At 38.0% G+C, this 19,325-nt stretch overlaps 1 long non-coding RNA gene across 1 annotated transcript in view; it reads left to right on the top strand.

Moving 5' to 3' along the window:
* Positions 1-19,325, top strand: part of LOC116534924 — a 65,492-nt gene that overhangs the window by 27,258 nt on the left and 18,909 nt on the right. The window lies entirely within an intron of this gene.

Below are 19,325 nucleotides of genomic sequence, written 5' to 3' on the forward strand. Positions count from 1 at the left end.
TTTCTATTTCCTAGAAGTCTCAGTGAAATGTATGGAAACACTTTGGGAATGCTATGCATTCTGGAAACTGGGTAGGGCCAGTAGAGCCACAGAGAGGGCAGCAAATATAGGCAGCTTACACCTCTGGTGTGTGTGCGTGTGTGTACAAATACTTTAAAGATACTGAGATAAAATGTCAAACACTGGAGTGCACACATCTGAAGTCTACAAGTTGGGCTTTGACAAGTGCATGACTGATATCATTTCCATCACAGTAGGGGGTTCCCTAATGCCCTTTTCCAGTTCAGTCTTTCTGCTCCTACCATAGGCAACGGATGTTCTCATTTTTGTCAACATAGATAGATTTTGCCTGTTTTTGAACTTCATATACAATCATCCATCACTTAATGGAGAACTGTCCTGAGAAATACGTTGGTAGGCGATTTTGTTATTGTGTGAACATCACAGAGTGTACTTACACAAACCTAGATGGTATAGCCTACTACATGCACACCTAGGCTATCTGGTATAGTCTATTGCTTCTAGGTAACAAACATGTAGTGCATGTTACTGTACTGAATGCTACAGACAACTGTAACACAATGGTACTTGTGCATCCTAACTTAGCTAAATATAGGAAGACTATAGTGAAGATGTGCAACAATCTTATGAAACCATCATTATTGACTGAGATGTCAATATACAATGCATGACTGTAAATGCAATCATACATGTGTAGTCTTTTATGTCTGACTTACTTTGTCCAACGTATGTTCTTGAAACCCATCCATATTTAGCATGTATCAGTAGTTCATTAGTTTTGCTTGCTGAGTATCCTTTGTAATTCACTTGTTTGATATATGATATACATTGGGGTGGTTTCCTGTTTGGGCCTATTATAACTAAAACTTCTATGAGCATTCTTGCACATGTATTTTTGGGGCACATATCTTTTCATCTCCCTTGGGTAAATACTACCTTGGAGTAGAATTTCTTGGTCATTGGTAAGGTATATGTTTACTTCAGACACCTACCTAGAGTGACTGTACTAATTTATACTACCACGACCAATGTGTGGGGCTTCTGGCTGCTCCAGATTTCTGCCAATATTTAGTTTGTCAGTGTTTTTAATTTTAGTTATTATGGTGGGTGTGTAGAAGTATCTCATGTGGTTATAATTTGTATTTCCTGAAGATCAGTAACACTGAGCACTTTTTTTGTATGTGTATTCTATGCCATTTACATTTATGTTCCTTCACTAAGCGTCTATTCAAATTCGTGCTTATTGTTTATATCTGCTATTATTGAGTTGTAAAAGTTCCGTATATATCATGATTATTTTCTGTTCATCAAGGATTTGTTTTGCAAATATTTTCTCCCAGACTGTGGCTTGCCTATTAATATTATTAATAAGGCCTTTTGATGGCCATTTTAAAAAGTTGATGGAGTCTGTTATTATTTCTCTTTATTGTTATTATTTTTTTATATCTTGTCCAATGAATTTTCGTATATCCTCATGTAGGAAAGATAGTTTTTTTTCTACATTTTTATAGTTTTAGCTTTTACATTTAAGTCTATGATCTATCTCAATTTGTGTATGGTGTGAGGTAGAGGTTAAAGTTCCTTTTCCACAATCTATTTATACAGTTGTTTTAGCATTCTTTGTTGAGAAAAGCTTTCTTTCTTCTTTAAGTTGCCTTGACGACTTTCTTGGGAATCAAATGGTTGTATATGTGTGATCTTCTTCTGGGCTCTCTATTCTATTCTATTGATTAATTTGTCTATACTTTTTAGTACTATACTATTTTGGTTATTATGGCTTTATAGGAAATCTTGAAATCAAATCATATTAATGCTTTAATTTTGTTCTTTTTTTTCTCTCTCAAAATTGTTTTGGCTATTCAAGCTCCTTTGAATTTTGATGTAAGTTTAGGAATCAACTTGTACATTTATACAAAAATAAACTTTCTGGGATTTTGACTGAGGTTGTCTTGAATATTTGTATTAATTTTGGGACAATGGACATTTTAACAATGTTGAATCTTCAATCTATTAACATTGAATATCTATTTATTTAGGCTTGATTTCATTCCCCACAGCAAAGTTTTCCAGTTTTTTGTGTAGAGTTTTGTTCATATTTTGTTACATTTATTACTAATTATATTATGTCTTATATATTATGGCAATGGTATGATTTTGAAAATTATTTTACAATTGTATTTTATTTACTATTATGTAAAAATATAATTGTTTTTTGTGGATTAACTTTGTTTCCTGCAACCTTACTCAATCTACCTCTTAGTTTGAATAGTATTTTTGGTAGATTGCTTATTATATTTCTATGTAAACAATCATTGTCTAAGGCAGCTCAGGCTGTTAAAACAAAATACCATAAACTGGGTGGCTCAAACAGTAGACATTGGCTGGGCACTGTGGCTCATGCCTGTAATCCCAACACTTTAGGAAGCCAAGGTAGGTGGATCACCTGAGGTCAGGAGTTCAAGAACAGCCTGGCCAACATGGTGAAACCCTGTCTCTACTAAAAATTGGCAAAAATTACCTGGGCATGGTGACACACCCCTGTAATCCCAGCTACTTTGGAAGCTGAGGTGGGAAAATTGCTTGAACCCAGGAGGCAGAGACTACAGTGAGCCAAGATTGCACCATTGCTCTTCAGCCTGGACAACAGAGTGAGACCCTATCTCAAAACAAAAACAAAAACAAAAACAAAAAACCCAACCAACCAACCAACCAAACAAACAAACAAAAAACCCAGACATTTATTTCTCACAGTTCTGGAGGCTAGGAACTGTATCACCAGATTTGGTTCTTGGTGAGGGCCCTCTTTCTTGCTTATAAATGGCCACTTTCTCTTATCTTCACAAGGTAGAGAGAAGACACTCTGATGTCTCTTCCTCTAAGAAGTTGTGGCACTACTTAGAAGGGAGCTAATCCCATCATGAGGGCTTCTTGCTCATGACCTCATCTGAATCTAATCACCTCACAAAAGTCCTACCTCCTAATACCATCACATTGGGAGTTAAAGCTTCAACATATAGCTTCCTCCTCCTGACACATACATTTAGTCCATAATAATAATGTTATCTAGAAATAAATGTAATATTTATTAATTTATTATTTATTATCAAATGTAATAATTTATGCCTTTTAATTAATTTTCTTTTTTAAAAATATATATTTTTAAAGCCTATGGCACCTGGTATTCCCATAAGCTCTCCCATCCAAGCACTAACCACGCCTGACCCTGCTTAGGTTCACAAAAGCAGTTGAGATAGGGCACATTCATGGTGATATGGCTATAGATAAAAAAAAAAATCTCTTAAGATGAAAGATGTTGCTAAATAAATTCTTTTTCTTACCCCCATTGCACTGACAAAAATCTCCAATACATATTGAATAGAAATACTGAGAAGAGACATACTTGCCTTTTTCTTGATCTCAGGGAGGAGGTATTGAACATTTTGCTGTAAGTGTGATGCTTATGGTGGGTTTGTTTGTTTTTAGTTATCTTTTACTACATAGAGGAAGGTTTTCTTCTATTTCTAGTTTCTTGCTAGCTTTTGAGTAGGTGATAAAGTTGTCAAATGATTTTTATGAATCTATTAAGATGACTAGTTTTTTCCTCTATTTGTTAATGTGGTAAATTACATTGCTTGCCTTTCAAATATTAAATCAATCTTGCATGCAGACATACATTTCATTTTTTTGACATAATGTATCATCCTTTTTATATATTGCTGTATTGTTAATATTTTGTTAATTATTTGAGCTTATGGATATGAAGATTGTATATATTGTCAATTATCTTTTATTTTTATGATAGCTTATCTTTTTATTGGGGTAAGATAAATTAACATAAAATTCACCATTTTAACTATCTTAAAGTGTACAATTCAGTGGCGTTTAGAATATGCATAATGTTTTGCAACCATCAACATTATCTAGTTCCAAAATATCTTCACCAACCCCAAAGAAAATCCTATATAACTACTCCTCGTCCTTTTCTGGCTTTTGTCCCCTAGCAACCAGTAATTTGCTTTCTATACCTATGGATCTGTCTATATATCCTGGATATTTCATAAAAATGAATTATACAGTATGTGGCTTTTGTGTCTGGCTCTCTCAGCATCATAATGTTTAAAACAGACATCAGTGTTGCAGCTTGTATTAGAACTTCATTACTTTTTATCACTGAGTAATATCTCATTATATAAATATGCCATATTTTGTTTATTTATTTATCAATTGATGAACATTTGGGTATTTTTGCCTTTTGTCTATTGTGAATAATGCTACTATGAACATTTGTGTACAAGCTTTTGTTTGAACACCTATTTCCAACTCTCTTGGGCATAAACCTAGGAGTGGAATTGCTGGGTCAGATGGTAATTCTATGTTTAACTTACTGAGGAACTGCCAAACTTCTTTTCAAAGTGGCTGCACAATTTTGCATTTATACCAGCAGTCCATGAGAGCTTCACATTCTCCACATTGTAACCAAAACTTGTTATTTTCCATTTGTTTTACTATAGTCAGCTTGGTGATAGCCCATTGTAGTTTTGATTTGCATTTTTTTTTATGATTAATGCCATTGAACACGATTTGATGTGCTTCTTGGGTTTTTCTATAACTTCCTAAGAAAATGACTATTCAAGTCCTTTTCACACATTTTGGTAGAATTATCTTTTGCTTGTTGAATTATAATATATATTGGATACCAGACTTAGGAGATATGTTACTTGCAAATATTTTCTTTCATTTTTTTTGATTGCTTTTTATCACTCTCTTGATAGCGTTCTTTGATGAAGAAAGTTTGTAATTTTGATTAACCCATTTTTTTCTTTTGTTGCTTGTGCTTTCGGTATTATATACAAAAAGCCATTTTCAAATTCAAAGTCATGAAGACTTAGCCCTATGTTTTCTTCTGAGAGTATTATTGTTTTAGCTTTTACATTTAAGTCTTTTGTCTATTTTGAGGTAATTTTTGTATGATGTGTGAGGCAAGGGTCCCACTGAATTCTTTTGCATGCAGAAATGCAGTCATTCCAGCATACTTGTTGAAAACTATTCTTTCTCTCATCGAATGATCTTGGCACCATTGTCAAAACAATTGACCATAGATGTAGTGGTTTTATTTTCATGTTTTGATAGAGCATTCTCAATTCTATTCTGTTGATCTATACATGTATCCTATGGCAGTACCACTCTATTTTGATCTATGGCTTTGAAATCAGGAAACATGAGTATTCCAAATGTATTCTTGTTTTTCAAGATGTTTTGACCATTTGGGGTTCCTTGCAATTCCCCATGAATTTTAAGTCAGCGTTTTCATTTTTTTTTTTGCATAAAAAGCCATTGGGGTTTTGATAGGGATTGCATTGAATCTGTATATTACTTTGGATTGTACTGACATTTTAACAATTTCAACTATTCCAATCTGTAAACACGAGATGTTTTTTCATTTTAACAAAAAAACAAAAAAAGGGCTTCTTTTGTTTTTCAGAAATGTTTTATAGTTTTTAGTGTTTAAGTCTTGTATCTCCTTGGTTAAATTTATTACTAGGTATTTTATTCTTTTTCATGTTACTAAAAATGAGATTGTTTCTTAACTTTACAGATTGTTCATTGCTAGTGTATAGAAATATCACTTATTTTTGTGTGTTGATCTTGTATACTACGACTTTGTTGAATTTATTAGCTTCACTTGATTCTTTTTGTAGATTCTTTGGAACTTTCTATATATAAGATCATGCCATTTGTGAACAGAGTTAGTTTTACTTCTTTTCAATTTTGATGACTTCATTTCTTTTTCTTGCCTAATTGCTCTGGCTTGAACTATTTCAATTTTGAATATAAGTGGTGAAAGCAAGACTCTTTGTCTTGTTTCTGACTTTATGGGGAAAGCTATTAATTTTTCACCTTGACTGTGATATAAGCTGTGGGTTTCTCACAGATGCCCCTTAACAGGTTAAAAAGGTTCCTTTCTTTTCTAGTTGTATTATGAAAGGATGTTGGATTATGTCAAATACTTTTTATATATCAGTTTAGATGATTGTGTGGGTTTTTTTTTTTTTTTGCCCCTTCATTCTGTTAATATGGTATATTACATTGATTTTCATATGTTAAGCCACTCTTTCATTCCAGGGATAAATATCACTTGGTCCAAATCCAAATATGCTGTTGGATTTACATATACATTCATAAGGTATTAGCTTGGAGTCTGTATTTGGTGTCAGTTCAATGATGACCTCATAGAATAAGTAAGAAATGTCCCTTCCTTTTCAGATTTCTGGAAGAATTTGAGAAGGACTGGCATTGATTCTTCCTTTAATGTTTGCTAGAATTTACCAGTGGGTATGTCTGGTTCTAGGCTTTTCTTTGTTGGGAGATTTTGATTAACTGATTTTATCTCTAGTTATAGGTCTGTTGAGATTTCTACTTCTTCTTGAGTCAGTTTAGGTAATTTGTATGTTTTTAGGTATTTGTCCGTTTAATCTGGGTTAGATGTTTGACATATAATTGTTCACTTAATCTCTTTTTAATTCCTTTTTTTCCCAGTAAGGTCAGTAACAATGCCCTTATTTTCATTTCTGTGATTTCTTTGATTCATGGGTAATTCAGAAATGTGTTGTACCATTTCCAAATGTTTTGAGATTATTAAGGCATCTTATTGTTATTGATTGCTGAATTAATTTCATTGTTGTCAGAGGTTATGCACTGTAAAATTTCAATCATTCAAAATGTATTGGATTTATTTTCTGGCCAAGCATATGGTCTATTTTGGTAACTGTGTCATGTGCACTCACAAAGGGTTTTTATTATGCAGTTGTTTGGTGGAATGCTTTCATAAATTCCTGGTAAACCAAATTGGTTGATATTATTTTTCACATATTCTTACTTATTTTTTGTGTAACTAGTATGATAGGGGTTTTATAATAAGTTACTATGATTGTGGGTTTGTTTATTTTTCCTAGTTATGTCAGCTTTTGCTTCATGTATTTTAAAGTATATTTTTAGGCTGATAGGCATTTACTATTGTTATGTCTTCCTAATGAATTCCCCTTTTATAATTATGAAATGTGCTCACTTATTTCTAGAAATACTCTGTCTTAAAGTCTACTTTTCTGATAATATAGTTATATTAGCTTTCTTATGTTTATTGTTTGCATAGTGTATCTTTTTCCCTTTTCTTTTAATTGTTGTCTTAATATTTAAACTATTTATTTTGTAGAAATAGAGTTGGTCTTGTTTGTCTGATTCAGAATGACAACAGCTGACTTTTAATTGGAAAAACCATTTATATTTAATGTAATTATTGCTGAGGCTGGGTTTAAACCTATGATCCTGCATTTGTTTCCTGTTTTACTCATCTTTTTTTCCTTCTATTTCCCTTTTGTTCTTCATTTTGGGCATACAGTGTATTTTATATTCTGTTTTTTAAAAATTTTCTTTATTCCCTTTTTAGCTCTATCTTTTTCTATTTTTAGCTATCCTGCTCATCATAGCCTACTTTGAATTAATACTCTGTAACCTCACTTAAAACTTAAGTGAAATTTTAACTTTAATATTGAAATTAAAATTGTCTATTACAAAACTGAAGAGAAGAAAAGACAATAATTTATGCTTAGCCACTTATTTACTATGTCCAGTGCTTTTCATTTTTTCCTCAAGAACTGAATTTCCATCTGATTTAATTACCCCAAGCCTAAATTACTTTTAAAAGCATTTGTCCAGCACTTTGGGAGGCTGAGGAGGGTGGATCACGAGGCCAAGAGATCGAGACCATCCTGGTCAACATGGTGAAACCCCGTCTCTACTAAAAATACAAATAATTAGCTGGGCGTGGTGGTGCGTGCCTGTAATGCCAGCTACTCAGGAGGCTGAGGCAGGAGAATTGCCTGAACCCAGGAGGCGGAGGTTGCGGTGAGCCGAGATCGTGCCATTGCACTCCAGCCTGGGTAACAAGAGCGAAACTCCGTCTCAAAAAAAAAAAAAAAAAAAAATTTGTGTGTGTGTTTGTGTGTGTATGTTGCAAGTCTATTGACAATGAATTATCTCAGCTTTTGTTTATCTGAAAACGTCTATTTCACCCTTATTTTGAACATATTTTGGCTAGTGACACAATTCTGAATATATATATGTATATGTATTGTAGTGTATATATATATATATATATATACGTACATATATATTTATATATAGTGTATATATAGTGTGTGTGTATATTGTATAGATCATATTGTATATGATCTATACAATATACAATATATATATATGTATATATATATATGCTTTTTTTCTTATTTTTCTTTCAGCATCTTAAAAGATGTCCTTTAAAAATATTTATTGTATTTACTCTTGGGGTCTGCTGAGTTATTGGATCCTCCAGTTGCTGCTTTTCATGAAATTTGGGAAATAATCCTATACACATTTTTGCTGTCCTATACTCTCCCATCACTCTGGGACTCCAGTAGCATGTGTCTAACTATTCAATAAACTACTTATTATTATCCCACAATTGATGAAGCTCTGTTAATTTTTTAAGTGTTTTCTTTCTGTTCTTCAAATTGAATACTTTTAACTGATCTAGTTTCAAGTTCATTGGCTTTTTCTACAATATCTAATCTGATTCTAAATATTCACTAATTTCAGAGACTATTTCATTATATTATATTCCTAAGTTTTAGAATTTCATTTGGTTCTTTTGTATTTTGTATTTGAGTCCTTATTTTTCATTCATCATGTCCATGTTTTCCTTTAAATTGTTAAACATATTTATAATAGCTGGTTTTTTTTGGCTTCTATATTTTATTGCACTTTAGGTTCTGGGGTACATGTGTAGAACATGCAGGATTGTTGCATAGGTGCATACATGGCAATGTGGTTTGCTGCCTCAATCCCCCCATCACCTATATCTGGCATTCCTCCCCATGTTATCCCTCCCCAACCTCCCTATCCCCTGCTGTCCCTCCCCTATTCCCCACCAACTGATCCCAGTGTGTGATGCTCCCCTCACTGTGCCCATATGATCTCATTGTTCAACACCCACCTACGAGTGAGAACATGCATGCAGTGTTTGATTTTCTGTTCTTGTGTCAGTTTGCTGAGAATGATGGTTTCCAGGTTCATCCATGTCCCTACAAAGGACACAGACTCATCGTTTTTTATGGCTGCATAGTATTCCATGGTGTATATGTGCCACATTTTCCTTGTCTAGTCTATCATCAGTGGGCATTTGGGTTGGTTCCAGGTCTTTGCTATTGTAAACAGTGCCACAATGAACATACGAGTGCATGTGTCTTTATAATAGAGCGATTTATAATCCTTTGGATATATACCCAGTAATGGGATTGCTGGGTTTAATGGAATTTCTATTTCTAGGTCCTTGAGGAATCACCACACGGTCTTCCACAATGGTTGAACTAATTTGCACTACCACCAACAGTGTAAAAGTGTTCCTATTTCTCCACATCCTCTCCAGCATCTGTTGTCTCCAGATTTTTTAATGATCGCCATTCTAACTGGCATGAGATGGTATCTCAATATGGTTTTGATTTGCATTTCTCTAATGACCAGTGATGATGAGCATTTTTTCATATGTTTGTTGGCATCATATATGTCTTCTTTTGAAAAGTGTCTGTTCATGTCTTTTGCTAACTTTTGAATGGGTTTGTTTTTTTTTCTTATAAATCTGTTTTAGTTCTTTGTAGATTATGAATATTAGCCCTTTGTCAGATGGGTAGATTGCAAAAATTTTTTCCCATTCCGTTGGTTGCCAGTTCACTCTAATGATTGCTTCTTTTGCTGTGCAGAAGCTCTGGAGTTTAATTAGATCCCATGTATCTATTTTAGCTTTTTTTTGCCAATGCTTCTGGTGTTTTAGTCATGAAGCCCTTGCTTATTCCTATGTCCTGAATAGTTTTGCCTAGGTTTTCTTCTAGAGTTTTTATGGTGTTAGGTCTTATGTTTAAGTCTTTAATCCGTCTGGAGTTAATTTTAGTGTAAGGTGTCAGGAAGGGGTCCAGTTTCTGCTTTCTGCACATGGCTAACCAGTTTCCTAACACCATTTATTAAACAGGGAATCCTTTCCCTATTGCTTATTTTTGTCATGTTTGTCAAAGATCAGATAGTTGTAGATGTGTGGTGCTGCCTCCAAGGCCTCTGTTCTGTTCTATTGGTCTGTATCTCTGTTTTGGTACCAGTACCATGCTGTTTTGATTACTGTAGCCTTGTGGTATAGTTTGAAGTTAGGTAGCGTGATGCCTCTAGCTTTGTTCCTTTTGATTAGAATTGACTTGGCTATGTGGGCTCTCTTTTGGTTCCATATGAAGTTTAAGGTGGTTTTTTTTCCAGTTCTGTGAAGAGGGTCATAGGTAGCTTGATGGGGATAGCCTAACCTTGAATCTATAAATTACTTTGGGCAGTATGGCAATTTTCAAAATATTGCTTCTTCCTAACCACGAGCATGGAATGTTTTTCCATCTATTTGTGTCCTCTTATTCCCTTGAGCAGTGGTTTGTAGTTCTCCTTGAAGAGGTCCTTCACATCCTTTGTTAGCTGTATCCCTAGGTACTTTATTCTCTTCGTAGCAATTGTGAATGGTAGTTTGTTCTGGATTTGGCTCTCTTTAAGTCTGTTATTGGTATATAGGAGTGCTTTTGATTTCCCCACATTGATTTTTGTATCCTGAGACTTTGCTGAAGTTGCTTATCAGTTTCAGGAGATTCTGGGCTGAGATGATAGGGTCCAGTAAATATACAATCATGTCGTCTGCAAATAGAGACAATTTGACTTCCTCCTTTCCTAATCAGATACCCTTTATTTCTTTCTCTTGCCTGATTACTCTGGCTAGAATTTCCAGTACTATATTGAATAGGAGTGGTGAGAGAGGGCATCCTTGTCTAGTGCCAGATTTCAAAGGGAATGCTTCCAGTTTTTGCCCATTCAGTATGATATTGGTTATGAGTTTGTTGTAAATAGCTTTTATTATTTTGAGATATGTTCTGTTGATACCTAGTTTATTGTGGTGTTTTTTTTTTTTTTAGGGTTTTTTTTTTTTTTTTTTTTTTTGCATAAAGGGCTGTTAAATTTTGTTGAAGGCCTTCTCTGCATCTATTGAGATAATCATGTGGTATTTGTCTTTGGTTCTGTTTATCTGCTTGGATTAAGTTTATCGACTTGATCATGATGGATAAGCTTTTTGATGTGCTGTTGCAATTGGTTTGCCAGTGTTTTATTAAAGATTTTTGCATCTATGTTCATCATGGATATTGGCCTGAAGTTTTCTTTTTTTGTTGAGTCTCTGCCGGGTTTTGGTATCAGGATTATGTTGGTCTCATAAAATAATTTAGGAAGAATTTCCTCTTTTTGGGTTGTTTGGAATAGTTTCAGAAGGAGTGGTACCAGCTCCTCTTTATATGTCTGGTAGATTTCGGCTGTGAACCCATCTGGACCTGGGCTTTTTTTTGATTGGTAGGCTACTAATTGCTGCCTCAACTTCAGCCCTTGTTATTGGTCTAGTCAACGTTTTAACTTCTTCCTGGTTTAGGCTTGGGAGGGTGCAAGTGTCCAGGAATTTATCCATTTCTTCCAGGTTTACTAGTTTATGTGCATAGAGTTGTTTGTAGTAACCTCTGATGGTAGTCTGTATTTCTGTGGAATTGGTAGTGATATCTCCTTTATCGTTTTTTATTGCATCTATTTGATTCTTCTCTCTTTTCTTTTTTGTTAATCTGGCTAGTGGTCTGTCCATTTTGTTGCTCTTTTCAAAAAAACACCTCCTGTATTTATTGATTTTTTGAAGGATTTTTTGCGTCTCTATCTCCCTCAGTTCTGTTCTGATCTTAGTTATTTCCTGTCTTCTGCTAGCTTTTGAGTTTTGTTGATCTTGTTCCTCTCGCTCTTTCAATTTTAACGATAGTGTGTCAATTTTAGATCTTTCCTTGCTTCTCATATGGGCATTTATTGCTATAAATTTTCTTCTAGACACTGCTTTAAATGTGTCCCAGAGATTCTGGTACATTGCGTCTTCATTCTTGTTGGTTTCAAAGAACATCTTTATTTCTGCCTTCATTTCATTGTTTGTCCAGTCAACATTCAAGAGCCAGTTGTTCAGTTTCCATGAAGTTATGCGGTTCTGAGTTAGTTTATTGGTTCTAATTTGATTGCCCTGTGGTCTGAGAAACTTTGTTATGATTTCCATTCTTTTGCATTTGCTGAGGAGTGATTTACTTCCAATTATGTGGTCGATTTTATAGTAGGTGTGATGTGGTGCTGAGAATGTATATTCTGTGGATTTGTGGTGGAGAGTTCTGTAGATGTCTATTAGATTTGCTTGGTCCAGATCTGAGTTCAAGTCCTGGATATCCTTGTTAATTTTCTGTCTCATTGCTCTATCTAATATTGACAGTCGAGTGTTAAAGTCTTCCACTATTATTGTGTGGGAGTCTAAGTCTCTTTGTATGTCATTATAAACTTGTTTTATGTATCTGGGTCCTCCTGTATTGGGTGTGTATATATTTAGGATCATTAGCTCTTCTTGTTGCATTGATTCTTTTAACATCATGTAATGCCCTTCTTTGTCTCTTTTGATCTTTGTTGGTTTAAAGTCGATTTTATCAGAGACTAGGATTGCAACTCCTGCTTTTTTTTGCTCTCCATTTGCTTGGTAAATGTTTCTCCATTCCTTTATTTTGAACCTATGTGTGTCCTTGCATGTGAGATGAGTATGCTGGATACAGCACACCGATGGGTTTTGACTTTTTATCTAATTTACTAGGCTGTGTCTTTTAATTGGGCCATTTAGCCCATTTATATTTAAGGTTAATATTGTTATGTGTGAATTTGATCCTGCCATTTTGATGCTAGCTGTTTGTTTTGCCCATTAGTTGATAAAGTTTCTTCATTGTGTCAATGCACTTTACCACTTGGTACATTTTTGGAGGGGCCAGTACTGCTTGTTCCTTTCTACGTTTAGTGCTTCTTTCAGGAGCTCTTGTAAGGCAGGTCTGGTGGTAAGGAAATCTCTCAGCAATTGCTTGTTCATAAATGATTTTATTTCTCCTTCAAGCTTAGTTTGGCTGGATATGAAATTATAGGTTGGAAGTTCTTTTCTTTAAGGATGTTGAATATTGGCTCCCACTCTCTTCTGGCTTGTAGGGTTTCTGCTGAGAGATCTGCTGTGAGTCTGATGGGCTTCCCTTTGTGGGTAACCCAACCTTTCTCTCTGGCTGCCCTTAGTATTTTTTCCTTCATTTCAATGCTGGTGAATCTGATGATTATGTGCCTTGGAGTTGCTCTTCTTGAGGAATATCTATGTGGTGTTCTCTGTATTTCCTGGACTTGAATATTAGCCTGCCTTACTAGGTTGGGGAAATTCTCCTGGATAATATCCTGAAGAGTGTTTCCATCTTGGATTCATTCTCTCTGTTACATTCAGGTATACCTATTAAACATAGATTAGGCCTTTTCACATAATCCCATATTTCTTGGAGTCTTTGTTCATTTCTTTTCACTCTTTTTTTCTCTAATCTTGCCTCCTTGTTTTCTTTCATTGAGTTGATCTTCAATCTCTGATATCCTTTCTTCTGCTTGGTCAATTTTGCTATTGAAACTTGTGCATGCTTTGTGAAATTCTCATGTTGTGTTTTTCAACTCCATCATGTCATTTATATTCTTCTCTAAGCTTTTTATTCTTGTTAGCATTTCATCAAACCTTTTTTCAAGGTTCTTAGTTTTTTTTTTTGCATTGGGTTAGAACATGTCCTTTTAGCTCAGAGAAGTTTGTTATTACCCACTTTCTGAACCCTGTTTCTGTCAATTCATCAGACTCATTCTCCATCCAGCTCTGTTTCCTTGGTGGTGAGGAGTTGTGATTCCTTGGAGGAGGAGAGGTGTTCTGGTTTTGGGTGTTTTCGTCCTTTTTGCACTGGTTTCTTCCCATCTTTGTGGAGTTATCTACTTGTGGTCTTTGCAGTTGGTGACTTTTGGATGGGATCTCTGTGTGGACATACTTTTTGTTGATGATGAAATTATTTCTTTCTGTTTTTTAGTTTACTTTCTAACAGTCAGGCCCCTCTGCTGTAGGAATGCTGGAGGTTCACTCCAGACCCTGCTTGCCTGGGGATGACCTGTCGCGGCTGCAGAATAGTAAGGGGTTCTCCAGTTCCTTCTATTATCTTTGTCCCAGAAGGATACCAGCCAGATGTCAGCCTGAGCTCTCCTTTCTGAGGTGTCTCTTTGGATATACAGTAGTCAGGGAGCTGCTTAAGGGGGCAGGTACGTTTATGTCTGCTGCAATGGAACTCATAACTGCCTTTTTTCCCAGGTGCTTGCCCTGGGAAGGTGGGGCTTTATTTATAAGTTCCTGATGTGCTGCTCCCTTTTTTCAGAGATTCCCTTCCCAGCTAGGAGGTAGCCTAGTCACAGTCTGCCAGCAGAGGCGTTGCTGAGTTGCCAAGGTCTCTGGCCAGCTGCTATGTGAACTTCCTTGTGGTTTTGTTTATAGAGGTATAGTTAGAACTGCCTCCGTAATGATGGTCTGCCTCAGTAATGACAGATTGCCTCGGTAGCGGCAGAGTGCCTTGGTAATGGCAGACTGCCTTGGTAATGGCAGGCTGCCTCAGTAATGGCAGATTGCCTCAGTAGTGGTGGACTGACTCAGTAATGGCGGATGCCCTTCCCCTCACAGAGCTGAACCGTCTCGGGTCCAGCTGCGCTTGCTTGAAACTCTCAATCCAGAGCGTTTCATATCACTGGTCTTTGTGGGGGTGGGACCTGCTGAGCCAGATCACCTGTCTCCCTGTTTCTGCCCCCTTTATTTCAGTTGAGTGGGCAGCTCTGTCTCCCAGGCGTTCCAGGCACCAGTTGAAATGGCCGCTCAGATTTGTGTGAGTTTTTGTGCAGAGACCTGCTGCACCGGCTGAATCAGCTGTGCTGGAAACTTGTGGTGCTTTTCAGCCTGGGGAATTTCCTAGTCTGTGGGCAGTAATAGCTCGTTTGGAAATGCGGCAATCACTCACCCTCTGCATTGTTCTTGCTAAGGACTGCACTCCAGAGCTGTTCCTACTCAGCCATCTTGGATCCTTGTCTCTATAATAGCTGTTTTCAAGTCCTTGGATGTTAATTCCAACTTCTGAACATCTCAAGGTTGTCTGTTTTTTTGTTGATTTGAGTCACTTTTGCCTACTGTTTTGCATGTGTAGTCATTTATTTTTTGTGTTCTGGGTATTCTAAATTTTCTTGCCATCCTTTAAATGATGGTGATTTCATTATGGCAGGCAGTCAAATTACTGGTGGAGTCTTTTAATTCATTCTAGCTGGGCCAGAACCCCCTATACTTTGTAACCTCTGGTATCACCATTTAGCTCTCAGCCTTCAGCGGCAGCTCACAACTCGGCTTGCAGAGGCTCAGTGTGTATAGCCATAACACATTTATTGGCCAAGGATCTTCAGAGAGTGAGTCCCAACAGGAACTTCAGGGTCCTGCCATTAATGCATCCCCCCATACTCTAATGCCTTGCCTTGAAAACCTGGAGTCATTCAGGCTGGTGAAATGCCAGAGGGAAGAACTTCGGAAAGGGAAAAATTTTCTACGATGTGCTTCCTACCACTTTCCAGCTACGTGAACAGAACAACCTGCCTAATTTCCCCATGACTCAGTTTAATCACTTGCAAAATGGGGATAATGGTAGTACCCAACTGATAGGGTTCTAATGAAAGTGGAATGAGATAATACATGTGTGTTGCTTACAACAGGGTCTAGCACATAGTAGGTGCTGTCTAGGGATTGTCTGCTGTTTTTCTTTCTGGCTCTGCACAGCTTGTGTGTAGCTCATGCAAATAGTGGCAGCACTTGAAAGATGAGGCTTCATGGTAAGAGAAGCTCATTCTGCACCCTTGTGCTGAGCAGCATTAGCAGCTTTCTGGGGTATTTATAGGCCAGGCAGGTGTCTTAGTTCATTTGTGCTGCTATGACAGAATACATAAGACAGTGTTTTGCCCAGTATACCCAAGAGAATGCTGGGTTTGTGCCCAACCATAACAAAAACTGCCATTTACTAGGGGTTTTCCCGTGAACCAGGAACCTTGCTTAATGACTTCGGTGCAGTATCTCCAGTCCTTAAAGCATTTCTGTAGGTAGCTTTGATGAGTCCTCTGTGTGTGTGTGTGTGTGTGTGTGTCTGTGTGTGTGTGTGTGTCTGTGTGTGTTGCTATTTAATGCTTTCATTTCCAACACACAATTCCTTGTTAATTCCATAGAACAAAAAGCATTTAGCTGACTTTTTCTGATTTTTATTCTGCAGCACTGGAGACAGGCTTGCACATATAGGAGTAGACACAAATATTATTTGGCAAAGGTGGATCTAAATAGCCTTGGTTTCCCTCACCCTTCAGCACTCTCATCATGCCAAGCTCTAGAGGAATCACAGTCTGAAGGAAACTTAGAGCTAGAAGTCCTTGGAAGCCACTGTGTATAATGCTTTCATTTTGGAAAATGGGGAAACTGAGACCCAGAGAGGGGAAACCTTGTACTAGGCTGAGCAGAATCATAAGCGCTTTGAATGTTCAGGTGTCAGGGCATATAGAGCAAGGCTTCTCAAGCTTGGCTGCCTTTTAGGATCATCTTGGAGAATTAAAAAATCCCTGATGTTCAGGTCATAGCCCAGAACAAAGAAAACAACTTCTGGAGGAAATCTGGTTACCAGCAGTTTTAAAATCTGTCCAGGTGATTCCAGTGTGGGGCCAGCTTTGAGAACCAGTGCACCAGCACAGGCACCAGCAGTTTCCAGTCTGTCTCCCAGGAAACCCAAGGGTTTGCAGAGTTATTTCAGAGGGTGCTGGCAGACAGGATAAGGACAGGGAATGTCCAGACCTTCTTGTTTTGCTTTAATCAAAGGCTCTGCTTGCATCTGTGTTGTTTATTGATCCCCTGTAAAGTATCACTTGATACTTTACAAAGTGCCCCCTGCAGCGCATCCCTAGGTCAATTCCTCTAACTTTGCAGATGGGGAGGGAGGTGACCTGTGCAGCGCCACATCAAGACCCTGATAGAACCAGGACTTAGACCCCATCTCTTGACTCTCAGCTCAAGTTCTTCAGCCACTCTTTCCTTCCAAATTCTTTTCTTTTGAAATGATGCAACGCCCTGCAAGTCCCCTTCAAGCATCCACATGTTCCCTCTTAATCCCACAGGCAGATCCATGCTCTCCTGTGGACCAAATTGTTTGTTTTGGGTTCTGCAGATTAATCAAGGATAGCTGGTGGTCATGAGGGCATTTTGGATATAGAGATTATGTAGGAGGTTGTGAGTTGGGGGGGTAGCAACTGACATCTAATTAGCCTTCATTTTAAATCTCGATGCAGCAATTATGACTTCTGAATAGCAGTGGTTGTTACTGAGGATGGTCGCCTAAGCAGTGCACATAATTATTATAATTACTGTGTACCTAATGATGCCTAATAAGGAGCAACATTGCACAGAGGCGCGGTTGCTCAGCCTGGTGGTCTGGGCTCTGGAGGGGGAGCAGCTGGGGTTCTGATGCTTGTGTGGGACTGTTTTGTAGGGACGCCAGGCTGCCTGTTGGAGACTGGAGCTGCAGAGTGCACAGGAAGGGAAAGCTCCCAGAGCACACAGGAGGGGAAAGCTGTGTTGGCATCAGCTCAGAGAAAATGAGTGTGGAAGCTGCTAAACTGGAGCTGTCCTCCTTCAATCATTGAATTCAAGGGTTTACTTAGGTCCATGCTAATTCCAGGACTTACAGGGACTCTGCTTAGGGAAGGCACAAATGGATAGCCTTCATGGATGGAGTGTGTGTGTGTGTGTGTATTAATGAAAAATAACCACAAAGTTTTATAGAGGGTGCACTACGTGCAAAACACTTTACATTCATTATCTCATTATACCGAATCTGTGAAATGGGGTTATAATTCATTTCTCCCCTGCCCACCACCATCTGGCCCAGAATTCTTATAAGAATTATAACAACCCTATTTCACAGATGGGGTAATTGGGGTCCAAGGATAAACACAGCTAGCATTTATTAAGCACTCGAATATCTGCCAGGCCCTGTACATACATGATTTCACCTGATCCCCACAACAATGCCATGAGGTAGATATTATTATCAGTGCTTTCTTATGTATTTCTTTCCTACAGAAGAGGAAGCTGAGACACTGAGAATGAAGACTTCCAAGGTCATTCAGCTGATACACGGCAGAGCCAAGATTTAAACCCAAGCAGCTGAACCTTCCTTCCCTCTCTAACCAATACTGTATTTATTAACTAGCATGTGCGAGGCACAAGCCAAAGCAGATGACATTCTAGTTTGGGGACACCAAATAAAATCAAATAAGTAAATAAATGTACATTTATAGCAGGATATATAGCAGCATAGCAGGATGAGGAGGTGGACAGGAAGAGAGATGAAAGGAGGGATCTATTGTAAGGAGGATACACAGTGAAGAACTCACGAATCACATGACATTTGAGCAAAGGCTTGAATGTAGTGAGAAGAACAGCCGTGTATTAGGTTGTTGCAAAAGTTGGAGCTGGATCCTGTAAGGCCTTCTAGACCAGTATAATCTCTTGGTACTTTTTTCTAAATGGGTTGGGAAGCCCTAGGAGGTTCTTGAGCAGGACGTTGTGTCAAAGAAGACGACATGACCATTTTCCCAATGATCTGGCAAAAAATCTCGTGTAGCCCACCCCATCAGCGCCCTGCCCCTATCCCCAGGGCACTCACCTTTAGACCTGAAGGCTGCTTACTGCAAAGTCCAGCAGCTCTGCACAGTGCGCCGGAGAAGGATCCAGCTCCTTAGCCGCTCAGGCCTGAGATGGCTGCTCCACTCTGTCTCCCCAAAGTTCTCAGCAGGAGTAAGCTGCCCCGGCGTGAAAGTCCCATGCCTTCTCCATGGACAGAGCTCTTCTGCAGCGTTTGCAGGGCTTGTCCTTCTCTCACCTCCACCTGCCCCTGGCTTTGGGCAACCATCAGGCAAGGGTGCTGCTCCCTCAACACCTTTCTGTCCCCTGCCCACTACCATCTGTCTGGCCCAGACACTGATTTCCAGGTCATTGAAGAGAGGTTCTGATTGGCTCATCTCGGCTTGGAAGACCCCTCCCCTTTTGCACAGTTCAGTCAATGGCGCTGGGGGTGAAGCCTGGTGGTAGGGGCCTCTGGAGCCCTGTGGGTGGAGCCGACGCTCAGAGGAGTCGTGGCCCGAGCTTCGTGAGGTTCTGGGGTTCTAAGACCCCCTTTTGCCCAGGTTACAAACTCCGCATCTAGTAGTTTCGCTGTGCCTGGCACAGAATGAGTGCTTAAGACAAA

Source organism: Sapajus apella, unplaced genomic scaffold (genome assembly GCF_009761245.1).
Source record: "Sapajus apella isolate SASKATOON/1434 unplaced genomic scaffold, GSC_monkey_1.0 scaffold90, whole genome shotgun sequence".
NCBI classification, from domain to species: Eukaryota; Metazoa; Chordata; class Mammalia; order Primates; family Cebidae; genus Sapajus; species Sapajus apella.